Here is a 19,161-nt window from a genome sequence, read left to right as displayed (position 1 = left end):
ATTGAAAAACACTGGTCCAAAATGACCCATAGAACAAATAATAGAGTCCAGATTCAAATCCAAGTAGAGATGTCATAAAAATGTTTTCATTCTTCTCAATACAGGATTTCTTGGATTTTTTTTGTTTTCTTGTTTTGGTTTTTATCAGATGGCCTATCTTATTTTCCTTAGGTCTCATCTATGTCTATCTATGGCTTTGGCAATCAATTAAGTGCTTGCTTTGACACAAACAGACCATGTCCTTCTCCAAGTGACTGCTCAGGACATTCCAATTTTGTGCTCTGAGAATCCTGCAAGATCCCATTGGGCAGAGACAAGAGGGTACTCAGGGAGTAATAACTCTGAGTAATCCTCATGCCAAGGAACTGACAGCCTAAGGGCAAATGCTTCTTTGTGTCCATCCTCACTCAGGTGGACAATGCTGAAAGGCACACCACATCCTCTTCAGAAGAATGGAATACCATTACCTTTCACAGTGAGCCACTCGGTGAAAACCTTATCTTGGCTTTTCCTGTCTCTCATTTGCCTTTTCTCTCACTGCTGCTATCTGTAACTGTCCTTTAAATAACTACTGGCTCACAAGTTGTGTCATCATTAAATAATAAAGGGGGACTATAAAGCACCATGTCGCTGAACACCCCTTTTCTACTCCCCAAACCTAATCAAGATAAGAGAAAAATAAAAGTCAGTATGGCTGGAATTTCTACATGTATATTATCTTAAAGAACACTGGCTTTCTCTCTTGTGTGCTGAGAATTAGGGTAAGTTTGTGTGATCGATAGAAAGCTGCTTTCTTGTATTCATGCCTGGAGAACTGATACTTGGGATGTTAGTCATACAAGAAATAAAGAAAACTAAGCAAATTAAAGATGTCACTGCTTCTGTAACTTAACTACAAAATGCCTCTCCTTCAGGTAACTCCTGCAGATCAGAACACTGTGGAGAGATAAGTGTTAATCCAGGCATCTTCCCCTGGACAAAGCATTTTGAGGAATAGGAGGCACTATTTTCTAGTGAGGTACCAGAGACATTATATATAAGAGAATGCATATTCCCAAACCATCACTGCTGGATTTTCTAGAAAGATACTGAAAGTGTTATGTGGTAGTTAGTAATGAGCAGTGGGAGGCATAAGTCATAGCTTTAAGTTACTCCTAAAGTTTTCTTTAGGTTCCTCCAATACAGATGAATAAAAAACTTGTAGCAGAGAGCCTATAGAAAAACATCAATACACACATCTTGAGAGTGAGCAAACAGAAACAAGAGGAGGTAATTGGGGAGCTGATTGGGAAAATACATTAAGAAAGAAGGATTTATGAACTAACTCTTGACACAAACCCATAAGAGTCAAGCAAGATAAAACTAGGAGTTATGGTCCCAAGCGTCTTCTACCTAAGAAAGGGGAATTCTTTGGTAGCACAAGCACAAAAAAGTAGCTTGACCGGACACTGATCCTAATACCCACAGTAACACTGGATTGACTTGTAGATGAAGACCCCCTGAATAGGATTGCCACCATGAGAGTTTCAGGGAGGACTGACTAAGGGGGAAAAAAAAATAACTCTGCTGCCTGACATGAAGGAGTTGTTAAACACCTGATTGACAAAGGTTGGTGAATGATCACCCCAGTTCTCAAGGCATACACCAATCACTAATAAGTTCTCTGACAGCACTATTTCCTTTATCATTCTCTGCTTGGAGATGGCCCACCCTCTCCCTTGAGAGTGCTCTTTGTTTAACCCTTACTTTATCTTTGCCTATTATAAAGTTCTTTTGCATGGCTTTTGGTGTCTGACTAAATTTTCTTTCACTGAAATACAAGGGGCTAGGTTTAGAGATTCTGCTCCTTCCCTCCTGTGACAAAGGTATTGCATGGGGCAGACACATGTGCATCTTTCTGGCTAGCCCACCACCGGGCCTCCTCCTCAAGCAGTTCTCAGTAAACCTTATGTCTCATATCCCATCTCCAGGTGTCTTCCACAGTCTCTTAGCAACCTATCCCATTGTAAACATTGTGCAAGTCTTTTTCAGATTTTGCTTTCTGGAAGATCTCAGATATGGTATGGCTATAACTGAAGGTATGGCTATAACTGAAGAATTATAGGTGACTAGATTTCAACAAAACTAAGAATTCTTAGTATCAAGCAAAAGCAAAGGAAATAGCTTCATTATTCCAGGTGTTTGCACAAAATGAAAAGACAGAAACATGAAAAAATATTCAATTTTGGTCATAAAGAGAAATAATCTCATCAATAGGGTATTCCTCCTAAAAATAGATTGAATAGTTTTTTTTGTTTCTCTTTGAGCTGATTCATCATTGGTGTATAGGGATGCAATTGATTTATGGGTGTTAATTTTATAACCTACTACTTTGATGAATTCATTTGTTAGTTGAAGAAGCTTTTTGGTGGAGTTTTTTTTTTGGGGGGGGGGTCTTCTAAATATAGAATCATGTCACTGGAAAATAGGGATATTTTGAGCTCTTCTTTTCCTATTTGTATCCCTTTAATTTCTTTCTTTTGTCTAATTGTTCTGGCAAGGATTCAAGGTCTTTGTTAAATAGAAGTCATGAAAGGGCATTCTTGTCTTGTTCCAGTTTTTAGAAAATAAAATACCTGGGAACCAATCTAACAAAAGAGGTGAAAGAACACTAAAGAAATTGAAGAAATTTTAGACAATGAAAAGACCTCCCATGTTCTTGGATAGGCAGAATTAATATTGTCAAAATGGCCATACTACCAAAAGTGATATACAGATTTAATGCAATTACCATTAAAATTTCAATGATGTTCTTCATAGAAATAGAAAAAAGGAGTCATGAAATTCGTTTGGAAAAATGAGAGGCCCAGAATAGCCAAAGAAATCCTCAGTGAGAAAAGTGAAGAAAGAGGCATCACAATACCAGAACTTAAATTATACTACAGAGCTATAGTAACAAAAATGGCATGGTATTGGCACAAAAATAGAATTGAAGACCAATGGAATAGAATAAAAGAGACAGAAACATATCCACATAAATACAGTTATCTCATACTAGACAAAGGCACCATAAAAATACATTGGAGAAAAGATCACCTTTTCAACAATTGGTGCTATAAATACTGGAAAACCATATGTAGTAGACTGAAATTAAACCACTATAGCTCACCCTGCACAAAACTCAATTCAAACTGGATCAAGAACCTTGGAATTAGACCAGAGTCCCTGTGCCTACTAGAAGAAAATGTAGGCCCAACTCTCCACAATATTGGCTCAGGACCAGATCTTCTCAAAAACACTCCTAAAGCACAAAGAAGTAAAATCTAGAATCAGTAAGTGGGATGGCATCAAAGTAAAAAGCTTCTTCTCAGCAAAAGAAACAATCAAAAACATGAACAGAGAGCCTACAGAATGGGAGAAAATCTTTACCACCTGCACCTTAGAAAGAGCATTAATCTCCAGGATATACAAAGAACTCAAAAACTTACTGCCAAAAAAAACCCCAAATAACCCAATTAATAAATGGGCAAAGTAACTAAATAGGTACTTCACAGAAGAGATACAATTGTTCGAAAATTTATTTTAAAAATGTTCAACATCTCTAGCAATTAGAAAAATGTGAATTAAAACTGCACTGAGATCCCATCTCACTCTAGTCAGAATGGCAATTATCACAAATACAAGTAAAAATAAATGTTGGTGAAGATGTGGGGAAAAATGTTCACTCATACACTGTTAGTGAAACTGCAAATTGGTGCAACCACTCTGGAAAGCAGTATGGAGATTCCTCATAAAACTTAGAATGGAACCACCATTTGACCCAACTATCCCAATCCTCAGTATATACCCAAAGGACTTAAAAGCAGCATACTACAGTGACACAGCCACATCAATATTTACAGTAACTCAATTACAATAACAAAACTTTGGAAATAACCTAGATGCCCTTCAACAGATGAATGAATAAAGAAAATGCTATATATAAAGAATATATATATATATATATATATATATATATATATACATACAAATATATATATAAATATATATAAAGAAAATTATATATATATATGAATATATATATACACACAATATAATATTACTCAGCTATAAATAAGAATGAAATTATGTAATATGCCAGTAAATGGATAAAGCTGAAGAATATCATGCTAAGTGAAATTAGCCAGTTCCAAAAAATTAAAGGTCAAATGTTCTCTCTAATATGTGTATGATAACTCATAACAAGGGAAGGTAGGAAGGGGAAGTATAGAAGTTCATTGGATTAGACAAAGGGTAATGAAGGGAAGAGGCGGGGTGTGGGAATAGGAAAGACAGTAGAATGAATTGGACATAACTTTCCTATGCTCATATATGGAAACACAACCAGTGTAACTCCACCTTGTGTTCAATCAACCACAAGAATGGGAAGTTAAATTCCATATATGTACAATATGTCAAAATACAACCTACTGTCATATATATCTAAAAATAACAAATTAAAAAATAGATGGGAGAATTACAAAGACTGTTTTCAGGTCTCTTAGGCAAAAACTAGTCTCCATTTGATTTCTAGGTATATGATTTATCTTGATTTTAGAGAGAATCGTTTACTGATATATGCATAATTAAAACATACAAAATATTCTCTGTATCAATCCATACCTCTGGAACCCTGACTCTAATAATCAAAATGAGCCTGCTCTAATATGTTTACTTCTGGTAGGCAAACAAAGTAGAAAGAGAGAGGGAAACAGGAAATAATAGAAATATTATTATTTTTGTTCATTTGAGACCTGATAAAAAGAGCAAGTAGCTCTAATTATCATTGGTCTATTGGATAGCTTTACTAGGGAACAAAGTTTACTAAGACTGGAAATCAAACTATTTTTTTCTAACTAGGTCTTCCAACCAGTACAGGGTTACCTTGGGTATGTTTGTCTTTGAGGTTCCAAATACTTCCTTTTCTGGATAATGAACAACTCCACATCATTTCTTTTATTCTTCTTTCCAAAGTAGAAAAAAATTAATGTTAACCCTGGAGATATTTCCACACATGTTGGACTATTCTTATAGTTTGCTGGACTATTATAGTTTCTAAGGTTAAATAATCAACATTGTGAGGATTACTATTCTCACAAGGTGATTTCTACTCAGCATTACTAAGAGTGCACACTTACATACAACAAATATGACTTCTCTATCTTCTTTGCCAGTGGTTTTCCCATTGTAAAGCTCAGATGATAAGATCTACTTCACACAAAGAGAATGAAATGGAAAAACTACACAAGCCTTCTGGCCCAATGTTTGGTAAAGTCTAGTCACTCAAAAAATACAATAAACATTCACTCTTTTTGTATGAATAGAAATGGGAATCTTAATTATTTCTGATTATACCAATAAGCATTGAAGTTAAATAATAGCTACCACTCAGCACTTACTTATCAAGTACTGTGAAAAAGACTTTTCATGTGTTCTGTAATTAGTCATGTACTCTATTAAGTAACTACACATATCATCCCTATTTTATAGATAAGGAAGAAAATTAGGCAGATAGATACCTAGTTTACCAAGGACACACAGCAAGCAGAACTAAAACTAGGTTACAACAAAATTCATAAGCCCTTAATTACAAGATATTTATAAATATGACTAAATTCTTAATTGGTTAAAGACTTAACAAAAGTTCTGATGAAAACTAGCCCCATAAAAACCACTAACCACTTTTAGAGAACCCTAATCCCCCAACCCAGAAAGTCCTATCAAATTTTTAAGCAGAAATTTTGTTCTGATTATTCAATAGTCTTTAAATTGTTTTTTCATCTTTTAGACATATCACAAAACCTCAAGATCAAAATTGACCAAGTATTCTGGCAAAAAAAGGAAAGTAAATTTAGGACTGCACAAACATTAAATATAATCTGGAAAACTACGATGTTTTCAAATGTGTTAATGTAACCTTTAATACAACCAAAAAGCACCAACTTTTTAAATAAGAAATTCTAAGAGATACTATTTATCTATTTCTTTGTTGTTTTACCCATACTGGAATATCATATTGTTTTTCTAAGTGACATACTACTCAAAGTAACTCTGTTTGTTCCTAAAGCAGTGGTTTTCAATAGTGGCCACACACTGTGGTCATCTAGGGAGATTTTAAAACGTACTCTGAGTCCCATCTCAGAGATTCTGGTTTAATTGATCTGGGATATGATCTGAGCATCAGGATTTTCAAAAGATGCTCACATGTTTCTAATATGCAGCCAGGGTTATAGACCACTATCCTAAGGCCCTTATAAAAACCACATAACTGTACATTTCACAAAACTTTCTATTGCTACTTTATAAAAAATAAATTCTGAGTGATTCAGAATTACACTCAAAGTGAACTTGAGTGTAAAGTGTAAATGCATAGTCATTGTCCTCTTTACTATTCTATGAGGCACCAACTAGTAACTCAGCCTTGTCCCACGGGGGCTTGACAAATATGTGTGCTTCTTTACTACATACGGCTGAACTACTTGCAACTGGCTGTGATCATCAAACAAGTAAGTGTTCTACCAACTTAGGATGCCCTTTAAACCAGTTAGCCTCTGTTCTTCTGAATAAATTGTCTACTACTGGATAAGTCTCCTAAATACAAAAAGAAAAAGAATGTAGGTTGAAATATCTTGATTTTTCATAACAATAGAATGTCATCTAAAAAGAGAAAATCCTGCAACTGTATATTATCTAGTTGATATTGATTGATTCTAAGAGTTTTTAATTTGGAGAATAATGCCCTTTAAAATGATTAATAATCACTGTACAATGACTTGAGTCTTAGAATATATCAAACACATGGTGGAAATTCAGTATTTTATGCAACCAAAATGAAAACTAAGAAAGAATTTTTTCTTCTTTGAAGTACAAAAATTCATACCCAGAAGTCATTTACAGAGGACACTTCTAAACATTTCTTATGAATTTCAACACAAAATGTACAAACTGTGCTAACTTTACTACTTGTTCATACATTGGCAACCTCTTTAACATCTAGAGACTAGATGTTGAAAAATTGGGACTCATTTGTCTATTATTTACACTATATATCCAGCAAAACAAAATGCATAAAATATACAGAAAACTGATCTTTGAAAATGTCCAAACACAAATACACTAATATATTTCCTTTTGCTGTTGCTTCCCTCCCGCCTCCTCCACATGACTGAAGGAGTACAGATGGTACTATCCTGCTCACAGAGGTGGTTTAAGAGTTCCATTATCAAAGGACAATATTTCATATGAATTTCAGTAAAATCACTTTGTAAATATATTTTTGCTATCTCTACATTTAACATGCATCAGGCACTTCTAAACATCTAGATAGACCAAATGTTTCAAGTAAGGACTCAATTTGTCCACTATGTACATGACAGTCTTGAATAAACTGCACACTTGTAAGAACAGTTCCAATTTAAAAATGTCTTGCAAATGTGAGCATTTTGGCCTTTCACCAACCCAGTGGGCTATAATGCTCAAATTTTCAGAAGACAATCTTTTCTAGGAATTTTAACAAAAAACATACAAAATTTGTTTGCCAATTCTACTTTTGTCATAAACTGGCAACCTCTTTAACATGTGGAAAGACTAGATGTAGATTAAACTTGTTTGTCCTTTATATATACTATGTACACAACAAAGTAGAACAAAACCCATAGACACAAGGAACAGTGGTTACTCTTGCCTCATTGTAAGTGCACTGGCATGGTGTTCTGGAGAACCAGCACACAACTGTGTACTACTCAACAGGGGGTTTGACTATTAACAATCCCCCCTCCCCAGAGCAATTTTTCATAATAATTTTAACAAAAATAAATTTACAAAATATATTACTTTTTACCACTTTCAATTTCAACAGGTACTTAGGAACTTCTAGAAAGTCCAGATATTTAAAAAAAAAAAATTCTTAGCATTGTCAACTCTATATATAGTAATGAGGAATAAAATGCACACACACACAAAACAATGTTTATACAAAAAAATGTCTTTCACATATATCCAGTCTGGCACAGGACTACCTCCTTTTCATCTTGGAAGTCTTCTCCATGTCCTCTAACCCATTCAACAAATGTGGATGAGTGTCACACTTAAATGTGGTCTAACAACTCCATTTCAAAATCACTTCCAGAAGACATTTCTGATTTTGAAAACAAATGACCATTTATAAGACGTTTTATTTTCTAACCCTATCAAACATCAGCACCCCCTACATTTAGAATGTTCAGATGGTGTAAAAGTTTTAAAAGTTTGTGGGGGAAAGGTGAGAGCAGCTTTTTCATATTGTATACACAGGACTTCTAGAAAAGTCCAGTTAATTATGAACATTCTGAACTCTTTCTCTGACATTTCATTAATTGCTCTGTCCATGGGTTCTGTTATTGTAGTATCCTGATTAGTTTGTGGCACTTTCCTCCCTTGTTTTCTTCATATTGCCTATGTGACTTCCTTTCTTGCAATGTGGATCTGAGGTATTATAGTCTCTACCCTATAATCTTGTAGTATCCATGCAGATTCTCTGTACCTCACCTTGGTGTTGGGCTTCCAGATCCTGCAGGTGTCCCATGATGCTACTACAACTATAGGTGGTGGCAGCAATAGCAGGAAGTAACTTGAGATAGCAGTGGAGGTGTCCCAAGATGGATGCAACACCTTTCAGAGATGGGGCTAAAAGGGTGGGCCTTACATCGACTTTGGGATGCCTGCTCCAAGATGCAACTGCTTCTAGGCCCTCTCTGTTGTCCCTATTGCGACTTCTCAGAAGAAGATATACAATCACTCAACAAATATATGAAAAAAATGTTCAACATCTCTAGCAATTAGAGAAATGCAAATCAAAATTACTCCAGGATTTCATGTCACTCCAGTGAGAATGACAGCTATTAAGAATACAAACAACAAAAAGTATTGGCCAGAATATGAGGAAAAAGGTACACTCATACATTGCTGGTAGGACTGAAAATTATTTCAGCCAATATGAAAAGTAATATGGAGTATTCTTGGAAAACTGGGAATGAAACCACTGTTTGAGCCAGCTATCCCACTCCTCGGTCTATACCCAAAGGACTTAAAAACAGCATATTACAGGGACACAGCCACATCACTGTTTATAGCAACACAATTTATAATAGCTAAACTGTGGAACCAACCTAGATGCCCTTCAGTAAGTGAATGGATAAAGAAAATGTGTTATATATACACAATGGAATATTATTCAGCATTAAAAGAGAATAAAATGAGTGGAGTTGGAGAATATAATACTAAGTGAAGTTAGCCAATCCCCAAAAACCAAATGCCAAATGTTTTCCCTGATATAAGGATACTGATTCATAATGTGGGGTTGGGGCATGGGAGAATCAGATGAACTCTAAATAGGGCAAAGGGGAGGAAGGGGAAGGGAAAGAGCATGATGGGGTAGGAAAGACTGTGAAATGAGATGGACATAATTACCCTAAATACATGTATGAAGACAGGAATGGTGTAACTTAACTTTGTGAACAACCAGAGATGTGAAAAATTGTGCTCTATATGTGTAATAATGAATTGTAATGCATTCTGCTATCATATATATAACAAATTAAAAGAAAAAAAGGAAAAGGCCAGTTAATCTTCCCAAAGGCATTTCTAATTGGTCACACATGGTGTGTCACTCTAAGGTTTCTCTCTTTGGTGAAAGAACCCAGAGCCCTGATGGTCCCACCCAGGGCCCTTAGGGGCTTCACACACAGGTGCGCATTTTCAGGGACAGATAAGGCCTCTGTTCCAATGTTGTGGGACAAGGTGCCAAGGTGTGGTCTTACAGAATCAGCATAGAGCAACCCCCACCCCTAGGGCCCTAATCAGCTTGGCTCTGGGTCTACGAAAACCGATTTGTGGGCATTCACTGGCCTTCTGGGCCCTGAAGCCCCTGCTAGGCTGCCCAGCTTTAGATGGACCCTCGAGTCTGGGGTCTCACAGGCCGCCTCTGTCCTGCGGTCATCCAGGCAGAGGAGAACCTCACTAGTCCTTCATGGCCTGGGTCAGCCCATGGGCAATGGCACCCAGAGCACTGGGGGTCTGTCCGTGTCTTTCCCCGGGGAACATGAAGTTATTGGGGGAAAATGATTCCTTGTCAATAGATCAACCAAGGATGTTTAAGAAATATATTTACTTATATTGTTAGGTGGACCTAGAAGCACTACTAAAATAACATCATTTTCAGGACGATATGACTACAAAAGCACATTTATGTATTTGAAGCGTTTTCTTCTCTAAGCAACATACACTTTAAGAGAGTTGGGGTTCATTATAAATGTGGAATTTTAGATAGTTTTGTTTCACCTGCATCAAATGAGGACTTTAAAATATGAAATAATGCATGTATCAGTTTTCACTCTCCTTTTTTTCTATTTTTTAATTGGTTCTTCTTAGTTATACATGATAATAGAATCCATTTTGATAAAATTATACAAGCATGGGATATATCTTATTTTGATCATTTTCTTTTTCATGGTTTTGTTTTTGCTTCATTTTCACGGACTTGGGAGACTGAGAAGGAAGAGAGTCTGAATTTGCCTTTCTCTCTAACGTTTCCTCTCTCTTAACTCATCAACCAATTTCCAAAGTAAAGTTATCCAGAGGAAGAAGAATGTTCCTTCCAGAATTTTTTTTGGATTATCATTCTGAAAATTTCTTCTGAATCTGAGTATTTATTTACCGCTAGTTCACTAGTGTGAATATCTTCTAAATCAACATTAGCAAACTTTGCACAAAATTTGAATTTATTAGAGTTATTGACTTCTAGGTATCATTGCTAGCAATCATTACTTCAACAGTTGAGGATTGGTAGCTGCTACTGAGATTGGCAAGAATGTGACATGGCCATATCATCTGCTGTGTATGAATTAGCTACAGAGTCATCTCTGAAAAGATATAATTAATGTGTTGACTTAAGTTCTACATAGTTAAAAGTTACAATAACTATAAATTGAAGATGTCACTTTTATTTATACAAAGATGAAACTGGAAACTTTAAAACATCTTTTTTAAGCTTTTAATAACTACTGCTTTTTGTAGATTAACACAGACTGGCTACTCTAAGGAATTACCTTCATTCTGCACACTCTGACAGCTATCATAAGTTTCACCTCAGCATATTGTTTCCTACACTGAACATGAGGGTACTATAGCACAATAAGAATCACTAACCTTCTGTAGTGACAACTTTATTCATATGTTTCTGCCACTCAAATCAGAATTAATTGATTAAATGTCCTTTCAGTGACATTTGCCTACAAGACTGGCAAACATAATTAGTTACATTCAAATAGTCCTAATTTTTCAACAGCCTAAAATTTGAAAAGATTGAACATGAAAAGCATTAATCCTTCTAAGTAGGTTATACCTTTTTTCTATGCTACCTATAATTAAAAAGCTAATTTCTATGGCATTTTGCCAGTAAGGTAGCTTTACTTGACTTTTTAAAATAAATGCTCAAAAATTATCTTTTCCACCACTCCCAATTAAAACTATCACTATAGGAAGTAAGGAGTGCATGCTTGCAAGTCTACAGTTCCCTCTATTTTCTGTGGCAGAAGCACTGTGTTTTCTCCCATGTGTTCTGGTTAAGAGTGTTCTACATGATACCTAGCTCTTCTTCTCAACCTCAGGATGTCCACATTGACCCAGGCAGAACCAATCATGGGACTTCATCTCATTGCACAGTAATTGGTCCAGGGCTGGTCTAGTAACTTAGCAGGAGCAAAAGACTTCACCAAGTCTTCCCTAGAGTAATTAGGACATTTCCCACCAATGTCCTCACTTCACTGGGTATAAATTTTGAGCTAACAACTATTTTCTTCACTTTAATATGAAAAGAGTTTGTCTCCAGAATTAAGCCAACACAGAGGGAGAAATGGGAGTAAAGACAGGGAGACAGAGTTTGATGAGATCATTTAAATCTCTTACACCTGAAGTATATCTCTTTAGCCAGTAATATGTATCAAGGAAGCTCTTTGTTTTTGTTTACTTGAATTAATTCACTTTGTGCTTTTATTCTTTCCAATGTAGTGATCCTTAGTTAATTTTGTTTTTCAATGTGATAAAGATCTTCAAGGACTAGGGTTGTGGCTCACAGGTAGAAAGCTCATCTAACATGTGTGAGGCACTGGGTTCCATCCTCAGCACCACATATAAATAATATTGACAAAGGATAGCTCATTAAGTGCCATTGGTGATGTAACTTTATATGACTTTATTGGGTGCTGGTGATAAGATGAAACAGAAGTAACCAAGATAAACTTTTAAGAAAAAAATTTTATTGTATTGAGTGTGTTAGTATACAATATAGCTTAGTTTAGTTTTAAAGAACTTAGAACTTAAATATATATTTCAGGTTGAGTATCCTTTGATATGTTGCACAGGTAGTTATATTTTTTAACATCCTTCCTGTTGTGAAAATGAGTTGTGGATCTGAGGAACAAAATGTCCAGTTAATTAGAGTCTAAATATTGCACACAATGTCAGCAATGCCTATTTAAGAAATAATGTTCTGGTTATATGAGTTTATATCAAGTGAAAAGGCTACTTGATTTAAATTAAAATTATGGATTAAAAAATAAGGTATTGTGTCCCCCTCAACTAAAAAATAAACGTTTTTTTAAAAAATGATCTTCAGATGTGATTAAAATTAATAATCAATTCTATTTGAGTTTCATCAGTAAATTTCATCTTTTTAATGATTTCAGGGTATTTAAAAATTGTGTGCTATTAGCATTATGGTATAACTGTCAGAAAATTTTTAGGAAAATATTTTATTTTCTTGTTTGTGAATTCTCTCTCTCTCTCTCTCACTTTCTCTCTCTCTCTCTCTCTCTCTCTCTCTCTCACACACACACACACACACACACACACACACACACAGAATAAAAATCTTTTTAAAAATTAATTATTTTGGTACCAGGGATTGAATCCAGGGCATTTACCCACTGAGCCACATCTCCAGCACTTCTCATTTTATATTTTGAGACACGGTCTCATTCAGTTGCTTAGGGCTTCGTAAATTGCTGAGACTGGCTCTGAACTTGCAATCCCCTGTCGAAGCCTCCCGAGTCACTAGGATTGCAGGCCTAGAATTAAATTTTTATAGGTAGATAATATATAATATATTGATATGTAATATATAAATATATCTAATACACAATCCTCAATGTTCAATGATTATTCCTTTTAATTTTTTACCTAGTTTGTCCTATTTTGTTCTGCTTTAAATAGCAAGTTTTTATCTTACTGTTTGGTTTTTCTATATTAAATCCTCAGCTACAGTTTTTTTCTTTGCTAGATTTTATCCACGTTCCTCTACAGAGACTTTTTTGATGTGCGATGCGTATTGGATTCTTCAAAACCTTCTTTCTCTGCTTTTATGTATAATTTCCAGTCTTTTGTCTGAGTCTCATCTCCATGAAATCCTTAAATCAGGTTAGGGAGAAACACAGTATATCAAGGAGGGAAGGGGAAGGAGCAAACTTGTGTGCCTTGATCATTGGCAGAGGAGGTTTTTAAGCTCCGAAAGCACAATCTAGGGAAGAATGAAAAGCAGGTTGCCTTGTTGCCCTGTGGGAACAGATGTTCCTGGCCAGAGTGCCATAGCTAAGCCTCTCTCCCTGAGGGTACTTGGTATGCCTTACTGCATTGGTGGTAAGCGCAGTGGAGAGATAGGGTGTGAATTATCTCCCAGAAGGAAGGACAAAGAGCTGAGCAAACTCCTGATTAACTGCAGAACCTGCCAAGGCATATCTCCTGGGCAAGGGAAATAGCAGGCCAACAGGGGCTGCCTGACTCTTGTTTTCAAAACAAGATAATTAGGAAATTTTACTAAATACCACTATGTGTTATTTTAGGTACTCTGCATACTGTGCCCTAAAGCAAATAATTCTGTGTCTTATAAGAAATTATTTCAGCAAACTGTGGAACTTAAAGATTAGCACGTTTCTTCTTTAAATGTCCACAGTGATGCTGCTGTTGGCCTCTTGCTTCCTGAAAAGGAGATCAAATGGTATTTATGAAATGGTTGCTATTCTTCATTAGGACTCAGGGAGAATTATTTGAGATTTTATCAAGTTCTCTTGCATTTTATAATTTTCATCATACTGCAAATTGTGCCTCAAAGGGACAGATTTCATTGGGTTATTTTTGTTTGCTTGTTTGTTTGTTTTTGTTTCAGAGAAAAAAATTTGTAGCTTAGATGCTAAGATGACCCCTAGGAAATGACAGTGAGATACACAGGCAAGAACGTGTGAATTGAAGCATACAATTTGACCTGATTTATTGTGCTAAAAAAGAAGAAACAAAGCTGAAACAATGTATCGTGAAACACAAAGGAAAAAGAGGGGGAAAGACTGCCCAGAATATCATACAAAAAAGCAAAAATAAAACCACAACAAATGAATTGAATTAAAATGTTCCTCAGAGGACTTCATCTGTGTGTCTGAAATCATAATATAACTTCCATTTTTTATTATGCGTTTACTACAGCATTCACCAGCTAGCACTTGAGTTCTCCGTGAGATGTACAGTCTGTAAACTATTGCTGGGCTGCTGCAGAGTTAACATCCCCTGTTCAAACAGAAAAGAAAAAGCAAACACTGGTGGAAAGAGGTCACATAAATGAAAAGAAAAATTGTCTACTCCACTGCATAATCTGATTCAATTGAGTTAATCAGAATTAGAGTTCTGCCAGTTAAGAATGTGCTTACACACAAGACCCAGTTGAACTACTTTCTTGAAAATAACCTATCAATGCAGTAGGATATTTAATCCATTTAAAAGAGAAACACACACACACACTCACACACACACACACACACACACACGAGAGAGAGAGAGAGAGAGAGAGAGAGAGAGAGAGAGAGAGAGAATTTCTCATTTTAAGGTTGAACTAATTGATCACCAGCTAACTGAAATTTTTGGTAAAAAGTAATCATATCAGAATTGCATATGTCTGGATAAAGTTATTCAATTTGTTTAATGGTCTTAGCACTCCACCCAAGTTCTTAGGACAATGGTTTAAATGTGATAGTGCACCATAAATCTTTTTGAATATTGTGGCAAAGCTTTGTTTTATCAAATGGTACTTGGTCAGTATAGAGATCCATTCCAACTGAGAATAAGGGAAAAAGTTAAAAGTTACTTTAGATTCTGGAATATAATAGACAAATTTAATTATACTCATACACATGTAATATTTAGATGGTTTCAAAGTAGTAATCATTCATTATTCATTTTAATAAAATATTTTAAAATGAGAGAGAAGTAATTGAAGGGAACTTTCAGTAACTGGACCAAGAACCCCCTACAAACATGGAGACACCTGTGTGAAGTCTAGCAGGACTTGCTCAGGTGATGGTTCCCTCCATGAGGGGCTTACCCAGCTACAGCTTAAGAAAATGCTATTCTTCTCTACAGTCTGGTATTCCAGGTTTTGGCTATCTAAATGCCTTTTACCATTTTAATACTGGGCTTTTGAAAACACAATAAATAACAAAGACTTATAGCAAGGCCCCTTAGATCTTAAATTTAACAATATATTTGCCTTAATATATACCTGAAGGAAATTATAGCAGTGTAATCTATAACTTGGACTGAATTTTGAAACATTCTTTCTTGAAGAAAAACTTAGTCTTTGAAAGGCTGGAAATTTTGCTTGGTTTCAGCCTTGGTACGGACATTGTTCTTTTCACTTGATTCTCTCTGTGATACATGGTGCCCTCTTCTGGAAAACCAGATGAAGATGTGCTGGCTGAGCAGATTTCTGTCAGCACATAGCACTTCTGGCTTCTCTGTCGGAGAGCAGTTGGAGTTCAGGTTATTTATTTTAACCACTAAAACTGACCAACTATCTGTGAACTTCTTTATCAGTTTCTATCACCATTGCACAAATCTGTGCAATTAAGAACTCTTCTTTAACAAGATTTATCCCATTACATTCACCTTATGTGATATCCTTCCTCTGCCACTAGCAGAAAAAAAAGTTGATAATTTTGATGATGTAAGCAGACAAACAAAAGTAAAAGTCACCGTTCACAAGAGTAATTTAAACATAAAGCTTTAGAGAATATACCCAAGACACTATAAAACACCTGTTTAGAACTCTACCTCTACTCTAGCATCATCTTTATTGTGCACTGATGTAGAGAAATTAGTCAGATCTCTGGAACTCTGGATATATAAAGCATGAAGATCAATTTGAGTGAGTGCAAGGAAACAGAGATAGGAGAGTCCATCCACACCCCAGAGTGACTTCTGTTAAACCCCTCTATTTCAACATACACCAGTTTCCTCATTAACTTCTGGAAAGCAAATTTTGCTTCTTACATCATCAGGATGTTGTAAGGGTGTTGTAATATAATGGGCACTGACTTCCTTTGTGGGAAAAATTTGTAATTTATTAAACAAACCTCTTTCCATTAGGAGAGTGGAAACAGGATACAGATCTGACGAAGTCACAGAGCCAAAGAGCCGAGATCACTGAGGCAGCCACACAGGAAGCATAGCTCTGTAGCCCATTATAAGTCATTTAGTGTATAATACAGAATTTTTACCACAAAATGGACATACATTATTATACACAACAAGGTAAAGGTTTATGGTTAAAATCTCCTGTAATTTTAGCTAACCCTGGGAAATTTCTTCCTTTAATAGGATATAGAAATTATACTTAAAAAAAGATTAGAATTGCCTCTTTTTTACTTAGCTATTTTGAGTCTAATAAAAAAAAAGGCACACTGTTTTAATATATAAACTGACATATTATAGAATAGAAATAACACAAATTAACAAACAAGTTAAATTTTCTTAACTTGCTGCAACACTTGATTTATTTCTGTAACAGTAAACATAGGCCACACTTTCCAAATACTTAAACAAGAAAAGAAACAAGTTAGCCTTTGAATGCGGGGGGCACCGTGGGAATAACATCATGATCTTGGCCGGTAATACTCTTTAGGGACCAGTGCTGCTAGGAAACATGAGAAACATGAAGATTTCCAGCCATTTGGGATGACCATTCTAACTTGAAAATGAAACAGTCCCTGGTTGCAGCATTTCTTAGGAAAACAATAAAATGGCTGGCCATTGAAGCCCAAACCCAAGAATGGCTTTCCAAAGTCCTCCATTAATGGTTCTCTCTCCGAAATTAAGTATTTTCATGGGAGAAATTTGTGTCCCCACCTCACCATCCTCTTGGAAATTTATTTAGTCTGATTTATAAAATACTTTCTAACAATACTAACATAATATAAAAATTAAAATGTCTTGATTTTTCTATATTCCATACACATATGGTAGAAAAATAATGTCAAGTAGTACTGGGATGAACTAACTCCAAGATGTTTTTTTCTGCTGCCCCAATTTTTCTGTCTTATACATGTAATTTGACATATCTGCCCATTGAACAAAATATTCTCTTCTTTGAGTAAAAGATGTTTTCATCAAATGAATCAAAGAAGTATATTGCAATAAACTATATTTCTAATTTTTAACATTGCTAGTTTAGAACAATTAAAATTTTAAAGTCTAAGTTTAGGATTTCTTTTAAAAATATAACTTTATACCCTGAAATTGCATTTAGTTTCTTAGAGTAAATACTAAAAGTACTTAATGCCATGCATGTTATACTAAATGTTTGTGCTGAAACTGGTTCTACAAAATTACTTGGAAATAATGGATTCTCAGGGTAATTTAAGAATCCTTCCTTTAATTGTCCAAAGGAAAACTTTGCCTGTCTTCTAAATTAATGTAGGCTTTCCTGTAATTGCACATTTGAGATTAGATATAAATGTCATGTAAAATAAATCAAATTTTATTAAGAAATAAACTTTAAGAATTAATTTGTCACCAGGCACAGTGGCACCTGCCTATAATCCCAGTGGCTTGGGAGGCTAAGACATGAGGATTGAGAGTTCAAAGCCAGCCTCAGCAAAAGCAAGGCGCTAAGCAACTCAGTGAGACCCTGTCTCTAAATAAAATACAAAATAGGGCCAGGGATGTGGCTCAGTGGGTGAGTGCCCTGAGTTCAATCTCCCTATCCTGTCCCCCCCAAAAGAATTAATGAGTATATAACTAAACCTCTTTTAGTAGAATAAGATTTCAACTTCATGCTTTTGTTTAATTTGCTGATTTTATTTTTGTATACTACTATTGTCAGTCCCTGAATACGTGAACTCCCAGAAGAGAGAAACTGTCTTCATCTCTGCATCTGCTGGGCCTGGTATTGTGCCTAGCACATGTTAAGTGCTAAACTAAAGTATGAAGGATAAATGACCAGATGAATAAAAGATCTAAAGCCAAAGAGCTACATAATCATGCCCCACACATTCATTTTATATATTATAACTTACATACAGAACATGAAATAACTTCTTATAAGTTTAGAAACATGGGGATTTGTTTTCTCAGTGCTTACTTCATTTTGACTTACCACTTTACCTTTGAGAAAACAAGGTTTTTCACTAGGCTGTTTCTGGGATTTATGCAAGATTATATAGCACTTTCTTCATATTTTATCTTCCGTTAAGGAAGTAGCATGTGGAACGATTCTGTTTTATATACTTGATTATTCTATGGAATTTTCTTACCATGAGATCATAAACTACCATTCAGAAAGATGCACAGTGAAATAAGAATATCTAAATTAAAAGTAAGGTAAAAATTGATTTACTGCTAATTTTGTAAGCACTTTCCATTTACACACTAGGTGGAGCCATTTGCTCAAGCTAGTTGAAGGAAAATTGAGAGCATGTATGTTTAATTCTATGGGAACCTGCAGACTATTTTCTAAAGCAGCTATATAATTTTGCATCCCAACCAGCAATGTATAAAAGTTCTAGTGACTTCATATCCTTATGGGAACTTTGTCATTCTCATGTTAATAACCTTTATACCTGTTGGTATCTCATTGTAGTTTTTATTTGCCCTTCCTTAGTGACTAATGATGTCAAACATCTTTTCCTGTACTTATTTTTTTTTATCTTATATCTTCTTTTCTCAAATGTGTATTCCAAACTTTTGCCAAGTGTTTATTGAATCATTTGTCATCTTAATGTCAAGTCGTGAGAATTCTTTATATACTATACTACCTAAAAATTCCAGTCCATTACACTTTTCTAAGTA

The sequence above is a fragment of the Callospermophilus lateralis genome, chromosome 5 (assembly GCF_048772815.1).
Source record: "Callospermophilus lateralis isolate mCalLat2 chromosome 5, mCalLat2.hap1, whole genome shotgun sequence".
NCBI lineage: Eukaryota > Metazoa > Chordata > Mammalia > Rodentia > Sciuridae > Callospermophilus > Callospermophilus lateralis.
Note: the sequence above shows the minus strand (reverse complement) of the source record.